The following is an 18,961-nucleotide window of genomic DNA, read 5'->3' as shown; positions in this document are numbered from 1 at the left end:
CTCCAGCCTGCCTAAACAACCCTGCAACGGACAGAAGGAAAAACAAAGCACTGTCCCCAAAAGAGCAGCCCAGGCAGAAGGAGCTCTCTGATGGCATGCCTGGGGCTCATATAGCATTTAGCCCCGCCCAGCACCCAAACCCAATCACCTGGGAAAGGGGAGGGGCAAAGCACATGAAAGTAGGAAGAGAGCAAAAGGAGCAGCTGTGTTTTGTTTTGTTTTCCTTTCCTTTGTTTTTTAAAATCTGTTTTATCTCAAAAACATTCAGAGAGCAGACAAGAGACCTGTGGTGTTTCTAGAAGCAAAAATCCCCTTTTGCTTTTGCTGCAGCTTTTAATGTTGAACTGATAACGGCACCAAGCAAGTAACTGAAACTTCTTCAACTGGAATTAGTTTAAACACGCTCACCGTCATCTGCAAACACAGAGAACCAGCATTCACTAGCCCTAACCCTAACCCCAACCCTCACCCTAAACTCTAACCCTAGCCCCAGCCCTAGTCCCTAAGCCCAACCCTGGTTCCCGAGAACTTCATTTCCAGGCATGCTCTGGGCGCTCAACATGGCCTCCCGGAGGTCCGGAGTCCCAGAACTACATCTCCCGGCATGCTCCGGGCAGTCAACACGGCCTACCGGAAGCCTGGTGCCGGAAAACTACACCTACCAGAATTCCCTGGACAGCCAGCACGGCCAATCAGAGGCCGAGCTTTCGAGAACTACATTTAACAGCACTCACTGTAACCCTAGCCCTTCCCGCCCTTACACAAAAAAGCCTCAAGCCCTATCCCTAAACATCCTCGAAACCCCTACGGACCTAACCCAAACTATTTACCACACTAAACCCCTGAAGTCCTATGCCTAAAACCCCTAACCCAATAAATTAAGACGCTCAAATCCCAAACCCGCAAAATTGAGATGCTCAAATCCCAAACCCAAAAAAATAGGACGCTCAAATCCCAAACCCCCTTCCAAAAAAGAAAAAGAAAAATCAAGAAAAAAAAAAAATCAAACAAAACAAAAACAACAAAAGGGGTAGATTTGGTGGCATCTGCCCTGTAACCCTGCAAAAATCACGAGGGACCTAGAACAACAAAGCAAACGCACAAAATAACATTGACGTCCTATCCATAAATGTGCTATAACAATTAATCACCTCCAAAGAGCTTCAAGCAATAAATGCACATACTACTAGATCGGTTTCCTCTAAAAGATCGTACCAGACCCTGACCCACCAAAAGAACCCTGCATGTAGCTAACAGAAGCATCAACAAAGCACTGACCCCAAAGAGCAGCCCGGGCAGAAGGAGCTCTCTGATGCCGTGCCTGGGGCTCCTATACCATTTGGCCCTGCCCAGCACCCAAACCCAATCACCTGGGAAAGAGGAGGGGGCAAACCACAAGAAAGAGAGCAGGAGCAGCAGCAGCTGTGTTCTTTTATTTATTTATTTATTTGTTTTTTTTTGTGCCTATCCCTAGTTTACAGCATGCAGAGTGCAGACAAAAGAACTGGGGTGTTTCTAGAAGCAAAATTTACCGTATTTATGCCTCAGCTTCGAACATAGAAAGGACAATACAACCAAGAAAGTAAATGAAATATTTTCCACGGGAATTAGCTCAAACTTTAGTGTTAGGTCAGAGCTTGGACTCAATGATCTTGAGGTCTCTTCCAACCTAGAAGATCTGTGATTCTGTGTGATTTACATATGAAGAAAAATCTAGGAGCGTAGGAAATTACACATCAAAAAAAACAACGACGTAATAAGCAACGCGCATGCACGGCCCCACGGCCGCCTGCAGTACTCGTTTTCCACCAGCAGGAGGCGGCAGAGGGCGCCCCCGGGCCCCACCGCGCATGCGCCCCCCTCGGCCGCCTGCAGTACTCGTTCTCCACCAGCAGGTGGCGGCAGAGGGCGCCCCCGGGCCCCACCGCGCATGCGCGCCCCCCGGACGCCTGCAGTACTCGCTTCCCACCAGCAGGTGGCGGCAGAGGGCGCACGCGGGCGACACCGCGCATGCGCGCCCCCCGGCTGCCTGCAGTACCCCTTTCCCAACAGCAGGTGGCGGCAGAGGGCGCCACCGGACCCCACCGCGCAAGCGCGCCCCCCTGCCGCCTGCAGTACCCCTTTCCCAACAGCAGGTGGCGGCAGAGGGCGCCCGCGGGTGCCAACGGGCATGCGCGTCCCCCGGCCGCCTGCAGTACCCGTTTCCCAACAGCAGGTGGCGGCAGAGGGCGCCACCGGACCCCACGGCGCATGCGCGTCCCCCGGCCGCCTGCAGTACCCGTTTCCCAACAGCAGGTGGCGGCAGAGGGCGCCACCGGACCCCACGGCGCATGCGCGTCCCCCGGCCGCCTGCAGTACCCCTTTACCACCAGCAGGTGGCGGCAGAGGGCGCCCGCGGGTGCCAACGCGCATGCGCGTCCCCCGGCCGCCTGCAGTATTCGTTTTGCACCAGCAGGTGGCGGCAGAGGGCGCCACCGGACCCCACCGCCCATGCGCGTCCCCCGGCCGCCTGCAGAACTCGCTTCCCACCAGCAGGTGGCGGCAGAGGGCGCCCGCGGGCGTCACCGCGCTATGCGCGCCCCCCGACCGCCTGCAGTACTCGTTTTCCACCAGCAGATGGCGGCAGAGGGTGCCCACGGGCGTCATGGCGCATTCGTGGCGCCCGGCCGCCTGCAGTACTCGCTTCCCACCAGCAGGTGGCGGTAGAGGGCGCACGTGGGCGTCACCGCGCATGCGCGCCCTTCGGCTGCCTGCAGTACCCCTTTACCACCAGCAGGTGGCGGCAGGGGGCGCCACCGGACCCCCACCGCGCATGCGCGCCCCCCGGACGCCTGCAGTACTCGTTTTCCACCAGCAGGTGGCGGCAGAGGGCGCCCGCGGGAGTCACCGCGCTATGCGCGCCCCTCGGCCGCCTGCAGTACCCGAATAACAGCAGCAGGTGGCGGCAGAGGGCGCCCGCCGGTGCCACCGCGCATGCGCGCCCCTCGGCCGCCTGCAGTACCCCTTTCCCACCAGCAGGTGGCGGCAGAGGGCGCCCGCGGGAGGCCTTGTCGGGCGGATCACAGCTCGCCTACTGTGCCATTCGGAGCTTGTGGCTGTATTTTTTCCAACGTATTTGCTACCCACACCCCGCGGGGCAGCTTGTCTTACAAAGAATTCTCTCTGTTAATATTCTCTTTAAGGCGGGCACGAAGCATCCACTGCTCTTCTAAGCAAGCAACCTTCCTTCTGTGCTCCCTTCGGGATGCAGGACTATGTGCACTCAGATTTATTCCACTCATTTTTCTTCGCCTTTTCATTGGCACAGTCTCCAAGGACGCCTGGCTTTCTTCTCACAGACTCGCGTCCGTTTCAGTGTAAGGCATCTTTTCCCTCCGCTGCTCTAATCCAAATTCAAATTATCCAGATAAAACAATAGCGAGGTAAGAGAGAACTGTCTGAGTTAAAGTCACCATCTTTCTGTAACTAATTTAGCAGACAGCTGTACCGCATCAGAGGAGGAGGTTTAGATGCTAACCAGGTCAGGCACATCACGGTCAAGTGAGCGCCCCCGGAATCACTAAAGAAACTTAAGTAAGAATCTACTAGAAGAAAGCTGTCTCCTCTTACCACCACCTATTTAAAAGATAGTGTAGTACAGGCAGTTCTACGTGCATAAAACCACATACACACAGTATACCTGACCCAAGTAAATTCCCTCTTAGAAGTCCACCATTAAGCAAAAGAGGTGTATTGTGGTGACATACAGCTGCCGTGTAATGATCCTGAAGGGATGAATCGCCCTATGTATTCCAAGGTACTCCTGTGGTTTGTTTGTTTTTTTTTCAAGTACGTTCAACGGTACAGATAAGTACGTTCCCGCTAAGAAAAGAGTTCAGAATTGTTTATAACGAGTTCGTTCCAAGTGTCACTTTCTCACTTAACGTAGTAATAAAGATACGCTGCTGCTTTTGGATTTTATTTCCTTCTTGAATCTCACTGGTGTAATTCCAATGGTCAAACAACCTCTTCCAGAAAGACCAGCCCACTGCTTCACAGGAGAAGGAAAAGATGTCTCACACACGCTGGCTAGTACTAAAAAGAGTAATAGGAAGAGAAGTTCAGGCCATCAATGTAAGTATGTTTCCCTGCCTCTTCTGCTGGCTGGTCAAGTGGAATCCTCAGGACAGCCCCAGTACCTTGTGAAGAGCTTGTTAACGCCAGCACAACTTCAACCTGTCTTTTAAAAGAAAGCTGTTAAAGGAGCAGGAGACTGTTTTTAAATGAGAACAACCGAAAATAAAATTATCTGAAGAGCCACTTACTACTGGCATATTACCGTTTAAAAGGAAAATATTAATTACGTGCAGGTGCTCCAGTCTTCGTTGCATTTTCTGTGATTCACAACATTACCTTTGAACAAAAGAGTAAGAGGAACGGAAGGGAGGATATTAACTCGGGTAACCAAGGATTTGGTAAGCTGGAACTTGGTGTCTTTAACACTTTAGCCTTGGAGCAAAAATGTACACCCTGTACAGGCTGAGCTGACTGATGAGGCAGGTGCTCCAGGGTACGTGCTACCGGGAGGTAAGTAACAAACACATTCCGCAGCTATTACCAGAAGTGGGGTTTCAGGATATGCAGACTGGTTTCACAAAAAATATTAGCGGTCTGTTGGTGACAGACAATTCGAGGAATTCAGCGCTGCCCATTACAGACTCCTCAGATCAGCACTTAACGAGAATTAATAAAACGGTTTATTTTTTTTATATATATACACATATACACACACACACACACACACACACCTATGTTCAAAAAAATGTATACAGTTAAAATATCAAATTAGTGATCCGGTAACAACACTGTTCAAAACCAATCTCTTTTGTATGAACATTAAAATAAATGCACACTTTTAAAAGCATTTCTTTTTAGTGCTTCCAAAGCACAGCGTGTGCCAAGGCAAGGCCACCTGAAGAATCTCCGTCCTCCTCACGGGATGAAAGAGAACTGAAGTCAGGGACCTGGGAAGCCTCAGGTGCGCTTTCATAATGTCTGCAGATAAAAACAGAAGAGAGTCTGAGGTAGATTGTTTAGTAACCACCAAGTGGTAACAGTCACAGGGCTGTCTTTAGCTTTCATTAACACAACAGCAGTTTCTTTACTCTCGATCTACGCTGAATCTCAAGTTTAAAGGCATGGCTAGCAGTTCTCGGGAACATGACCCTCGTCTCTGTGCTGGCAACATGCAATATTACCAGTGCAGGTGTTTCTGGGAGTTTTGTTTGTTTGTTTGTTTTTATTGGGGGGGGGGGGGGACACACAACAGATGGGATCTCTCCACAATGCAGACACTGTGTGCATTTGACAGTGCCCCATTTTAGTGCGATCCACTGCCTATTGCACGTAAAACGGCTAATGACAGTATTCAAGTGAGTAAATTCTCACCACCTGCAGGAGGGGCAGCAATGGTTATTTTTTTCAGCCTGTTGAGCAAAGAGCACCCTCCACAGGAAAAAAGCCACACCTTTCATAGCACGTCCTTAAGGTTACAGCCCAGCTTCTGCCGATAGAGGTTCGTAAAGTTAAAGCTCTGCTGCTTCTTCTCGGACTCTGACAGTAAGATCACTTGACTGCCAGGATGGCGAGGGCAACAGCTACGTCCTCTTCCACTCTTCTGCGGCACAGCAAACTCATTCCCGGTCCGTATTCCTCTGGCTGGTACACTATTATCTACCGTTCACCTGATTAACTCTGTTGGGTAGGCTGTTGAACTCTAGCTCCTCTAGCGTTCTCTCTAAGTGCTGTATTAAGACACGATTTTTAAACCTAGGGAAGTAATTTCATTTCTTCTTCCAAAAACAGCAGTTAAATAACTCAGTATTATTTTGCCACGACAAACAGTATTAGCAGAGGCTCTCTGTTTCCAGCATGGAAGAGCTTCCCTCATTTCTGACGCCAGAATGGCAAATTTAATTTGATACAGCCATCTTTCCCCAACCCACGCAAATTCTGGGTCTTTCTTCCATAACCACCCGTATCTTTCTATTTCACACTTCAGCTCTAGGTAACGACCATTTACTTCAGAAAATACAACGGCAGTTTGACCGCTGAAACTGTAATAATTTAAGCATGTCAAAACAAAACACTTGTTTTGGAAAAGACTGAGATTTGCTATCATGAACAACGTTAGCGTTTAACTCCGAATCATTCGTATCTATACAAACCTTGCTCCTTCCCTTATAGCAAATTCAATGAAATACTTCTGAGTTTCCATCCGTCCTTGTACGTACCTCCTCAAGAAGAGAGAAGATTTTTTTCACGATCTTAAAGAAGAGATCCAAACAGATATTAGAAACAGATCTTGTAAATGCATTTTCAGTAAATCTCAAGAGCCAAAGGAAAAACAACAAAGCCTAGAGTTTCCCATTTCTGCATACAGTAATGCACGTAAGAAAAAAAAGCCAGCATACCAATAATTTGAAGTGATATCGATTAGCTGATATTCAAATGTAACGCTGAATTTTGTTCTCTTAAAAGAGCAGTATCTAGAAACACCTGCCCTTGGAAAATGCAGACTAGGTTTAATCAGCAGAGAAGCCTTGCATCTCCACGAACACGCTGCCATGATCAGCAGTTAATAGAAACAAAGGGATACCAAGCCACGTTTCAACCTAGAGCTGTCATTTTTGAAAGCAGAGGTTTAAGATAACTACTCTTTACAAGATGACCGATCTATGTGGAGCATGAGCACGATTGTCTCGTATAAAGTTTAACAAAAAAAAAAAAAAAAAAAGTAGCGCAAAAGAATGAACCGGACACCTTAGATGTGAAACAACAGTATTTTTTCATTGGTTTCTGTGTTTTCTTCTCTGAACCAACTATGAAAACACGAATGGCGCTGTGACTAAGCCTGCTTAAGAGTGCTGCAGTAAGGACGGTGAGGATATAAAGTTGGACTCTGAATACATGTACTTACTTTCTTGTTCTTCCACTACTTGTACACGAGTAATCAAAAATCATTCCAAATCTGAGGTTTTATTTTCAAAATAGATCCTCATTTCAAGAAAAAGTCTTCTGTACCCCTAGCCTATTTTTAATACACTAATAAAGAACTTACTTCTTCCACGTTTGCAAACCTCTTTCACCACTCTGATTTTAATACCAGCATCGCTTCCCTCCAACATTGTAGGTGTTATTTTAAATCAATTTGGCACAGATGCAGAAGTAGACTCCATCACTCGTTTTTGGTCATCTCCAGCCACGCTGTAATTTAGAGGCCCTCGAACAAGTGCACTGGTACCAGGTTTACGATCCAAGCCATCTTTGCATCATTTAAGCAATTGAACTCATCATGTAGAGAGTCTAAGTCACCAGGTGACATTTCATCCTCTCCCTTAACAGCTGGAACCGAAGAAGCCATTTGCACAGACAAGCCATCAATTTGCTTTTCCAGCAACTGACAGTTTTCTGCTTTCTTCTCTCCATTACCATCTTGGACAGTACTGATACCAGTGTCTGAAAATTAAGAAGGAGCTTAGTAGTGCATATAACTGCAGGATCAAAAAACACAGAAGGACATTATTCTGCATCCCTTCTTGTTGAAAGTACTGTGGAGAGAGTTACTCAGCACTGTCAGATCACTTCAGTAGTTTTATTCACCCTTTGACGCAACCACAGGAATACCTCCTTTTGGGCTGCTACCGTCTCATATGACTGTCGTGAAGTTATTTGCTGTATTCCCATTTCAGTGACTAAAGTAAACTAAAGTTTCCCCTCCTTCCCCCAGTTCCAGAAAATTTTTCTTTCGACTCTGCTGCAACAGGTGGGTAAATTACTATTTGTGAGAAATTTAAAATTTTTTTTTTTTTTTTTTTTTTTTACACACTTTCCTTCCCCACTTCTCCCTTCCCCACTATAGAATACACAAATGAGAATTAAAAGCTGAAATGAAATCCTTGCTACCGCCAAACCATCGTGGTGAAAGGTTTCAGCACTTTTTAGAAACAGTTCCAAATTATTGCTCATTCAGGACTTCGTTACCTATAGCAACAGCCTGTTTGTCTAAGCCGACCAAAGAAATTCAGTCCCAATTAACTCTAAAACTTACGTGTCCTTTTGAATTAACACAGAAAGCACGGAGACCTTTTTTTTTTTTTTCCTGCACACTATGTCCATTTATGACCACACAAGTTCCTGTACTACAACAACTCCAACATACTTTTATTTGTTGGCATGCCTTTGAGGTTCAGATATGGTGACGGAGATCCAGCAGCACAGGGTGGCCCTTTCCCACCAACATGGTTTGTCACAACGGTGATTGTGGCCGTCGCAATAGCGGCGACATGCTACGCCTTCTCTCTTTAGTGATGCTGGAGTATTGGGCTCTCCAGGACGCTTGATCTTATTCTGAGGCCCAGCAACAAATTTATCTGCTTCATCTATCATCGTACCCTGAAAAGACTTTTTTTTTTTTTTAAATATAAGTAAAAAACAATTGCTTCGTCAATTCACTACCAGAGTATTTGCCTCCGTGTTACAATTCAGTTACTTTTCAAATAATGATACAGCAGATAGCAAGACTTCTCCTACCTTCTCATCCTGTTTGAACAGACTGCCAAGTGTATGAAGAAGCCTTTTTGGTTGATCTGGATCAATCTCCCGAAGGGGTGAAGGCATCATTTTCAACTACTCCTGATGATTTCCCCTTTGAGCAACAGGAACGCCGTGAAGGCAGTCTGCAGCAGAACAAGGTATCTAAATTTAGTCTACCTTAAGACTAAGGAAATACAAGCCTCGCATGCTTCCATTTCCAGTGTTAGCATTTAAGATCTAGAAATCACTATTTCCTCCCTCTACAAAACAAAGGAAAAGCAAAAGGCAAATAAAGCCCCTCTTTCCTTTCACCATCACTATAAGAACATCTACTGCATCCTGTTGCACAGGAAAGCTCACCCATGAAACTTAATTTTCAAATTCCAAGCACGCACAACATGTTTTGTGACAGAAGGCAGAAATTTCATTCTTTTCCTTCGGAATCTAGGGAAGGACGACTGACCCAAGAAACGATGCAAAGTCTACTTCCTCTCCCACACCGAGGACAGAAACACTACTTAGGTGAATTAAATAGCTGTACCAGAATATTAATAAATAATTGTGCCCATTTACCTTCATCCTGCCCCACAATATCCCTGCGTGTTTTCAGAAGATTGGTTCTCATTCCGGTTAGCTGATCTAGAAGACTGTGACAAGACATATCATATGCATTTCTGAATGCCCGTGGCTTCAAATCCTAGTTTTATAATAAAACAAGTAACTTTCAGTTAACCCGCGAGTTCTCACGCACAAAGAAATTGCTCTGTGGGCTGTACTACCGTTAACTACTAAACAAAACAAACAAAAAAAAATTCCAAAACAACTTCAGACATTCTGAACGTATTCTGAAACAACTTTCTTTCCATCTCTCTGGAAAGAGCTTTCCTCCTATCTGTGACAAAGGAAAAAAAAAAAAAAAAAGTTGTGATCGCAGGAGTCGTTACACAAAGCCACACTCTGTGAATTCACTACTACAGTTAAGATCATTTTTAGTCAAAAATACCTCGGCAGCAATGCTATCACTGCAAACATAGCGTTGCCAAAAAAAAAAAAAAAAAAAATTCAACTCAAGATATTGGAGAGGGCGAGCTAAAAGCACAAATAACATGACCGATGGAGGCTGCAACAACCACCTGGTAGATGGTTGTCCACAGCCCTCGGATTGCATGGTCGTCCTTCCTGACAAACGAATACTGGAAGAACAGAAAAGATACACCGTGTGTCCGCAAAAGCCTTCGGGGAGACTACTGAAAGGAAAACCAAACCAAAAAACTAGGAACAGCAAGTGGCGTATACGTCAGTTTTGTTAACAGAGCACCACTAATGTACCAGGAATTTCCACATTCTTCGCCCCTCCTCTACCTTGAAAATGTCACCCAATTCTGTCAGTGTCTTCACCATCAGCATTTATTTATTTATTTCGTTTTTCACGTGGACATCCGAGGAAAACATTTCGAGTCCCTGTCATCGAGGAAGAAGAGGAGAGGGGGGGGGGAAAAAAAAAAAAAAAAAAAAAAGAGATGAGGGGGGAAGAAGCACTGCCATTCCTTTCCTCGGTAACGCGAGCAAAAAGCTCAGGCGCTCAGCAACAATGTGCTTTGAAAGATAAAACACAGAAGAAACTGCACGTTATTTAGTCTCAGCTACAGAGTCACGTGTATTTGTACCTGCTCATTTATTCATCTGCCAGTGTATTTTAGTACAAACGCTACAGAACATAGAAACCGCAAGGTTACTACTACCTTTTGTGACCGACGCGATCTTTGGCAGGAACAGCTATCGAAAAAGAACCAACAAAATCCCCTTCGTCGACAGCCATCCGAACCTTTATCGTCTAACAGCAGTCCTACAAACATCCCCTGGGATGCTCAACTCCTGAAACTTTCTGTTCAACTTGAGGCAGAACAAGCCCTTACCCTGGGCACCTTCACCCAGCTCTCCACTGCTAGCAGAGTAGCACCCTGATACTGTCCAGGACGCGCTGCAGCAGCCTACTCGCTTACGCGTATTTACTGCAGCCTGGTTCGAGACGCGCACAGAGGGACCCACGAAAAATCCACCCTTTCCTTCAGAGAAGTAAATACATACATACATACGGACGACACGGTAAGGAAGAAAAGCTGAACACACAGCATGCGGTCCTTTACCGTGGGGCAGATCCAGCATCAGCACAAGGAGCTTTGGGGCACGTGAGCGATCATCTACACCGGCCATCGCGACAAGCCAAACTCACGCACGCAAGCCTCGACCTAAAAACACAGAACACATTAAGCTCCTTTATAGCTTATGGAAGTAACAACCAGCATCTTAGATGCAGTTGGATAGTTGGATTGCATCAGCTTAGGGACTGCCTCCTTCAAAACGCACAGGGGGGTGGGGAAACCAGTCTTGGAAACCTGTTGCCTAACAGGAAGGAGGCTGTTGTCTTCTCCTCCATAGGTGACGTTCTTCCAAGCATCGTCCTGCTCCTGGATTTTACCAGCCGCGACGGGATGGTCCTACCGGCGTGAGTCGGGAACGCTTCCCACGGGGTTTCTGTGACACTGAAGTAAGTTTTCCGCAGGTACAAGTAACGCAGCACGAGACGGCAAGGAAGCTAAGGCACCGTCTGCAGCACAGCACGTGTGCGATATTGGGCCTGAGGGGACCAGTCAAAGCCTGCAGTAATCGCTGAACAGGTGGGCAAGCAGGGAGCCCTACGGGAAACAAAGCTCACGTTCTGCAAAGCTCTTTTCCCGTCAAGAAGACGGCCTTTTCTATTCAGCGCATTTACTGAACTTTAGGCTACTTCCCAATCGCTTTGGCAAGTTAGCCTTTGCGTAAGCCAAGAGGTTTTAAACTGCCAAGCACCACTGATGGTTCTTGTTCTCCAACAACAGGGAATTTCAATCAGGGCACTCGTTAACAGGAAAGCCTGGCTCTGTTTCACACAAATCACGTACCTAAACCACGGAGACAGGAGTCTGCAGGAAGAACTCTTTAAAAGGTGAACTTAAAGAGAAGGATACTACTCATTTTTCCAGAACTTCTGCAAGGACTGCGGCAAAAAAAAGGCTGAACCAGGGACGTCTCTATCATCATCCCCTCTAGAATTCAGCAACTCCATACAGTTATGGGGCAAATACCACAGCTGCAGCGCAAGACAAACAAAGACCTCGAAGGTCACGTTTCTGCCTGCGTACCGAGTTCCGCTGGGAAGACCCCCCACCTCTGGAAAGACCCCCAGCCGCTCAACTCCCAAGCGACGTTGCCATGGCCAGTGCTTACGCAGAGTTTTGCTCTCTCGCTGCTCAGTACAGGCCCAAGGCCTCCTTTGTTGCACACAGTTCAAGCAAAACTCTTGGGACATAACCAAGAGACAGACAGACAGACAGACAGAAATTGCCTCTCACGTCTGTCCTCACTGACCGCAACCAGCGTCCTGGAAAGCCCCGCAAGCACCGGTCTATTCCTAGGACAACTCCGAAAGCTGAGGCGGGACAAAGTTTAGCCTCTCGTACCAAAGACTGAGCAACAGACAGAGCCTGACAGGCCAGTTCATTCTAGGTCTAAGAGGCTACTACGACTCGGCAGGCACTACGTGCCTTCCTTCCCTTTGCGCTTCCCAGCGCCGAGCAGCTCGCGCTTCCGCAAATTCAATGAAGCCTTTGAGCCGGGGCTGCAGGAAGCTTACGAGCACGCCTTGATTCCACCCCGAGGTCGCTGCGACTTACCTGGGCAGTCGGGACGGACGGGCTGCTCTCTCTCCTGAGAACCCTGCGACCGCAGCACGCCAGCTGCGGCTTTCCTCGCTTTACCCGGTGCGCCACCTTCGCTCGGCAACAAACCCCGCACGGGTCCTAGCGGCGGGGAGCTGCTTCTGCCCCGGTGAACCGCAGCACAAGGAGAGAGCCGGCTGTCAGGACGCAGGGAGAGGAAAGCCTCCGAGGCGCGGCGCGGCGCAGCCCAACGATCAAGCGCAGCGAGGACCCGCGCCCGGCCTCAACACCCCCCGCCCCTCCCGGCCCGACGCTCCGAGGAGGCACCCCCGGAGGCTCTCGCTCGCCTCACCGCCGGCAACCGCGCTCGCCGCCAGCGGCAACCTGCGCCTCCCGGCGCGCACGGCCCGGCCCCGGCCCGGCCCCGGCCCGGCCGCGCAGCCCGGAGCCCACGTGGCCGCCCGGCAGCGCAGAACTACAGCTCCCAGCATGCCTCGGGACGGAGCAGTCCAGCCAATCCAGAGGGGCGTCGGCCACGCGCACGCAACGGCACCTCCTCCTGCTGCCCTCTCTGCCCCCCCCCGCCGCCGCAGCCGCCCCCCTCTCCCCTGTCCCCTCTCCCCCAGCCCCTCTCGTGCTCCGAGCATCTCCAGCATTTCAGGAACTGGAACCCTGGAACCGCTGACGTCTGGCACGTGTCAGAAACGTGGCAGGAGACGTACTCTGCTGTCGCAAGGCACTTGCAAAGCCGGCCCGACAGCTGAAGCAGACTCACACAGTCCACCGAGCAACTCGGGGCCCCCACTGCTGTCCACTCACCCTCATGCTTCGTTCAAGCTTCCGTGCCTACGCCCTGAGCTACAAGAAACAAAGAGAGAAGGTCACATCCACAATGGATACGCAAACAGTGCGGCACATGCAGAGGACTCAAACACAGAGACCAGAGCCAGACAAATAAAACAAACAAACAAACAAACTGAAGTCCACAAATGCCACAAGGCCATGAATGCATAGCAGCCCCGGCAGGGGTAATGGCAGACATACCCTTTGCAGATGAAAAAGGTGACCCCGCTCAGTCTCTTGGTAATACTGCACCAACGCGGTCAAGCCTCTTGTAGCATGTCATCAAGCTGGTTTTAGTCCTCTGGAGAGTTACACGAGTGGGTTGATTCATCTAGAGATTAAAATACAGATCAAACACAGGAGCGTATCATCCCACCATCCCAAAAAAAAAGTGAGCCAGCAACCTCTGCTAAATATCCCTCTATGAAGTGAATTCCAAGCCCTTAGAATTCCAGAAATCCATAGACTCCAGCCTGCCTAGAGAACCCGGCAACTGACTGAAGGAAAAACAAAGCACTTACCCCCAAAGAGCAGCCCAGGCAGAAGGAGCTCTCTGACGGCATACTTGGGGCTCATATACCTTTTGGTCCCACCCAGCACCCAAACCCAATCACCTGGAAAAGGGGAGGGGCAAAGCACATGAAAGTAGAAAGAGGAGGAGCAGCAGCTGTGGTTTATTTACTTATTTATAAGGCTTAGCTCAACAGCATGCAGAGGGCAGACAGGAGAACTGGGGTGTTTCTAGAAGCAACAATCCCCATGCTTTCGCTGCAGCTTTGAATGTTAGAATGACATTACCACCAAGCAAGTAACTGAAGCTTTTCCTGCTGGAATTAGCTCAAACTTTTATTTACACAGAAAGAAAAATCTAGGAGCAGAATAGATTACACACCAAAGAAAAAGTCAATTCCATTCCACTCACAGGAAAAATCACTTACTTAAGTAGGCTAAGAACTAAAAGGCTATGCTGATGGGTCAAAACACACTACAGGACACTGGGGCCGGGCCCTCCGCTGCACCCACTTAAAACCCATCCCTACACTCATCAAGGTGCAACCCCAACCCGAACACAGACGCAGCATTTCAGCCTCAACACAGTTTCCAGAACTGCTGGAAAGCAAGCTTCACCCTCAGCGAGGCGTGCTCAGGCTGCACAGGAGGGGGCTTCGGGCACCTCTTTGCCTACCGAAGAAGACCGCCATCAGCACCTGCTTTGTTCCGATCCTAAAGGCTAACATCACAGCCCACGTCGCCTGGGACACCTGATAAACAGAAGAGAAAGCAGCCATACCGTTTTCAAGCCGTCCCTGCACGTGTCGCTCCTCGATGATCTGCAACCTCTTCTCAAATCCTCAACCGCTTCTGTGGAGAGCCTGCCATGGCACCTGCAAAGCAAGACCCTTCGCAGTCACCTCGTGCTGCTTGGCAGTTCTGCTCCAATCCAGCTCACAAACAGCCCGCCCTTCCCGTGCTGCTCTTCAGAGTGCAGCTTGGCCCCTCTGAGCCTGTGCGACACACCTGTGAAACAAAAAGAAAAGCATAGGCTGAAGCAGCATCCAAAGCCACAGCACAGCTGGGACAGTTACTCTCATCTGCTCCCTAACCTCTGCTCCCTCACCTGCCCTCGAGGCAGATGCTTCCATCTGCTCTCTTAGGCCAGCTACAACACCCCTGAAATATAAACAGGATTTTTACTGTACTTTGTGCAGTTAAGTAACTGCAGTGACAACTGCACCCCTAAAGTACCTGCTACATCTGTTCATCGCTCACCTTGCCAAAAGCAGCTCCGGTCAAGTCCCGCGTTGTACACTGTGTTTCAGCTTTAACAAATGAAAACGGTCACAAGATAATCATTCAGCTGCCAGCATTAGCACCCATCCCTCAACAACACAAAGGGACCCCGTTTACAATATTATCATTTCAAAACAGCAGCCCCCATACCTCAGCACACCTCAGAAGTAGACCAAGCCAGTCACCGAGCTGCCTACGGAGCGCTGAACAGTTCCGGAAGGAGCTCTTTCCTGTGACAGGTTCCTCCAAAGGTTTACACTCCACTGGGGACAGGAGAGAAATAAAAATAAAAGTTTCAAAAACCCCTTATCTGTAAGCTTTCAAGATTCCACAGACCTCCTCCTCAAGCACACCGTTCAAGCACTATGCGAGCAGCTGCTCGCAAGCAGCTCAACTCTTCCCCCCCACACACACATCTGACAAACACCACAGAGATGACTGTGCCTGCTGCCCTTCAGTACGTGCGCAGAGGCAGACCAGATGTCTTCGCCAACACAGTCCGGACAATGTATTAGCACACCCATGCACTGCCACGTTAGCTGTCATCACTAACTGCCAGGCAGGACAGCTCCAGACCAAACACATACACACACAGGCATGCCGCAAACACTACAAACAAAACACACAACACAAGGCGCAAGAAAAAGTGACCCCCGGAGGGAAGCCCTATGGCAACAGCAAGTCACAACAGGTGCTCTGCACCAGACCCAAGGAGAGACTCAAATGTCACGACACGCGACTGGAAGACACTGCCAGAACTGGGGTGATGGAGGCCTAAAAAGCCTTCCTTCAAGACAAGAGACCAGAAGGATGGGGACTGAAAACCCCATATGATTCAAAGATTGAAGCCGAAATTCCTTTAAGCGGTATATTCTTTATTGCAGCGCTGGATGCACGGGGGGATCTCTCCACCTATCGTGCATACCCAAAGCAGAAAGCAGTCTTGAATTTATACGATCAATCTATCAATATTCTACCGGCGCCTATACATCGGATCAGAGCCACGATGACAGAACAAGCACTGAGGCCCTTCAGCACCGCTACCAAGTCCCCTGTCTGGTCAGTCCAGTGTCAAAAGCTAGAAGGATATCAAGACCCGAGAAGCACAGAACAGACATTGCAGAAGCAACACTACAGGACAGACGAACAGAAGGAAACTGTCCTGCCTGGCGCACGCACTCACGCTACAAAATAATCCCGCTGCTTCTATTAGCCTGGTGACCCGGCCACAAGCAGCCTGAACGTGACCCAGCCTGAACCACCCTCGCAGCGGCACCAAGTATTTTCAGCCAGCTGGCTCCACGCTGCTCTGGCTCCCAGCTCCCATTAGCCACCCCAGATATGCAAATACCAGGTGCCCCCCAACTTAGCTCTCAGGTTGCTGCATGGTAAATTCCCTCCGCCTCAAGAAATACACAGGCACTGGTCGTCATCTTAGTCAATTGCCAGGCTCATCATCAGCTGCAAAAACAGAGTACCAGCATTCACTAGCATGCCGGTCATGATGCCCACCTTCTCCACAACGCTGACTACTGCTGATGCAACATACAACTATGCTCACCTGTTCCTCTCCAAATCCAAGCTCCAACAGTGCAACCAGTATCATCCACACCACCTGGGAAAACAAAGGGATTAAATGATCGTTGCGTTCACAACACGTCACCCAATGGTGTGTTTTTTTGTTGTTGTTGTTGTTTTTGTTATTGTTGTTTTTTGTGTGTGTGTTTCCTGTATTTATTTATTTTTTAGTCTGCTTTAGCTCAACGGCATGCAGAGTGCAGACAAGAAAACTGGGGTGTTTCTAGAAGCAACAATCCCCACGCTTTTGCTGTAGCTTTGAATATTAAAAGGACAATACGACCCAGCAAGTAACTGGAACTTTCTTACCTGGAATTAGCTCAAACTTTTCTTCACGCTGAAAGAAAAATCTAGGAGCAGAACAGATTATACACCAACAAAATTGAGTCCATTTCATCCCCAGAAAAAAAAATCACATGCTCTCATCCCCTCCTGTACCTCAGCCGCTTGCCTACCCCACGTGGCACACGCTTCCATCTGTTCTCTTTACCCACTTATAGCACCTCTAAAAGGCAAACTGGAATTTTACTCTATTGGCTGTAGGAAAATAACTGCAGTGACAACCGCACCCCAAACTGAGCCAGCAGCCCCTACTAAACATCCCTCTACTAAGTGAATTCCAAGCACTTAAAATCCAGAAATCCATAGACTCCAGCCTGCCTAAACAACCCTGCAACGGACAGAAGGAAAAACAAAGCACTGTCCCCAAAAGAGCAGCCCAGGCAGAAGGAGCTCTCTGATGGCATGCCTGGGGCTCATATAGCATTTAGCCCCGCCCAGCACCCAAACCCAATCACCTGGGAAAGGGGAGGGGCAAAGCACATGAAAGTAGGAAGAGAGCAAAAGGAGCAGCTGTGTTTTGTTTTGTTTTCCTTTCCTTTGTTTTTTAAAATCTGTTTTATCTCAAAAACATTCAGAGAGCAGACAAGAGACCTGTGGTGTTTCTAGAAGCAAAAATCCCCTTTTGCTTTTGCTGCAGCTTTTAATGTTGAACTGATAACGGCACCAAGCAAGTAACTGAAACTTCTTCAACTGGAATTAGTTTAAACACGCTCACCGTCATCTGCAAACACAGAGAACCAGCATTCACTAGCCCTAACCCTAACCCCAACCCTCACCCTAAACTCTAACCCTAGCCCCAGCCCTAGTCCCTAAGCCCAACCCTGGTTCCCGAGAACTTCATTTCCAGGCATGCTCTGGGCGCTCAACATGGCCTCCCGGAGGTCCGGAGTCCCAGAACTACATCTCCCGGCATGCTCCGGGCAGTCAACACGGCCTACCGGAAGCCTGGTGCCGGAAAACTACACCTACCAGAATTCCCTGGACAGCCAGCACGGCCAATCAGAGGCCGAGCTTTCGAGAACTACATTTAACAGCACTCACTGTAACCCTAGCCCTTCCCGCCCTTACACAAAAAAGCCTCAAGCCCTATCCCTAAACATCCTCGAAACCCCTACGGACCTAACCCAAACTATTTACCACACTAAACCCCTGAAGTCCTATGCCTAAAACCCCTAACCCAATAAATTAAGACGCTCAAATCCCAAACCCGCAAAATTGAGATGCTCAAATCCCAAACCCAAAAAAATAGGACGCTCAAATCCCAAACCCCCTTCCAAAAAAGAAAAAGAAAAATCAAGAAAAAAAAAAAATCAAACAAAACAAAAACAACAAAAGGGGTAGATTTGGTGGCATCTGCCCTGTAACCCTGCAAAAATCACGAGGGACCTAGAACAACAAAGCAAACGCACAAAATAACATTGACGTCCTATCCATAAATGTGCTATAACAATTAATCACCTCCAAAGAGCTTCAAGCAATAAATGCACATACTACTAGATCGGTTTCCTCTAAAAGATCGTACCAGACCCTGACCCACCAAAAGAACCCTGCATGTAGCTAACAGAAGCATCAACAAAGCACTGACCCCAAAGAGCAGCCCGGGCAGAAGGAGCTCTCTGATGCCGTGCCTGGGGCTCCTATACCATTTGGCCCTGCCCAGCACCCAAACCCAATCACCTGGGAAAGAGGAGGGGGCAAACCACAAGAAAGAGAGCAGGAGCAGCAGCAGCTGTGTTCTTTTATTTATTTATTTATTTGTTTTTTTTTGTGCCTATCCCTAGTTTACAGCATGCAGAGTGCAGACAAAAGAACTGGGGTGTTTCTAGAAGCAAAATTTACCGTATTTATGCCTCAGCTTCGAACATAGAAAGGACAATACAACCAAGAAAGTAAATGAAATATTTTCCACGGGAATTAGCTCAAACTTTAGTGTTAGGTCAGAGCTTGGACTCAATGATCTTGAGGTCTCTTCCAACCTAGAAGATCTGTGATTCTGTGTGATTTACATATGAAGAAAAATCTAGGAGCGTAGGAAATTACACATCAAAAAAAACAACGACGTAATAAGCAACGCGCATGCACGGCCCCACGGCCGCCTGCAGTACTCGTTTTCCACCAGCAGGAGGCGGCAGAGG

At 48.5% G+C, this 18,961-nt stretch overlaps 2 long non-coding RNA genes across 3 annotated transcripts; both read right to left on the bottom strand.

The window, feature by feature from the left end:
* Nucleotides 1–3,714: 3,714 nt before the first annotated feature.
* LOC311432725 lies at nucleotides 3,715–11,820 on the bottom strand. Its single transcript, XR_014690264.1, has 8 exons — nucleotides 10,971–11,820; nucleotides 10,722–10,823; nucleotides 9,937–10,035; nucleotides 9,148–9,221; nucleotides 8,572–8,717; nucleotides 7,100–7,497; nucleotides 5,507–6,305; nucleotides 3,715–5,034 (listed from the first exon to the last, which is right to left on the bottom strand). It is a non-coding gene; the product is annotated as an uncharacterized lncRNA (long non-coding RNA).
* Nucleotides 11,821–12,861: 1,041 nt separating this feature from the next.
* LOC311432726 lies at nucleotides 12,862–15,848 on the bottom strand. Of its 2 annotated transcripts, none has more exons than XR_014690265.1 (5): nucleotides 15,057–15,848; nucleotides 14,886–14,935; nucleotides 14,407–14,500; nucleotides 13,317–13,446; nucleotides 12,862–13,130 (listed from the first exon to the last, which is right to left on the bottom strand). It is a non-coding gene; the product is annotated as an uncharacterized lncRNA (long non-coding RNA). The 2 variants fall into 2 exon arrangements; XR_014690266.1 differs by having other exon boundaries at nucleotides 13,317–14,297; nucleotides 15,057–15,844.
* Between the last annotated feature and the right edge of the window lie 3,113 nt (nucleotides 15,849–18,961).

Source organism: Aythya ferina, assembly GCF_964211825.1.
Source record: "Aythya ferina genome assembly, chromosome: 2".
Lineage (NCBI taxonomy): Eukaryota > Metazoa > Chordata > Aves > Anseriformes > Anatidae > Aythya > Aythya ferina.
The sequence above is the reverse complement of the archived record's forward strand: the minus strand, read 5'-3'. Positions and strand labels throughout refer to the sequence as shown.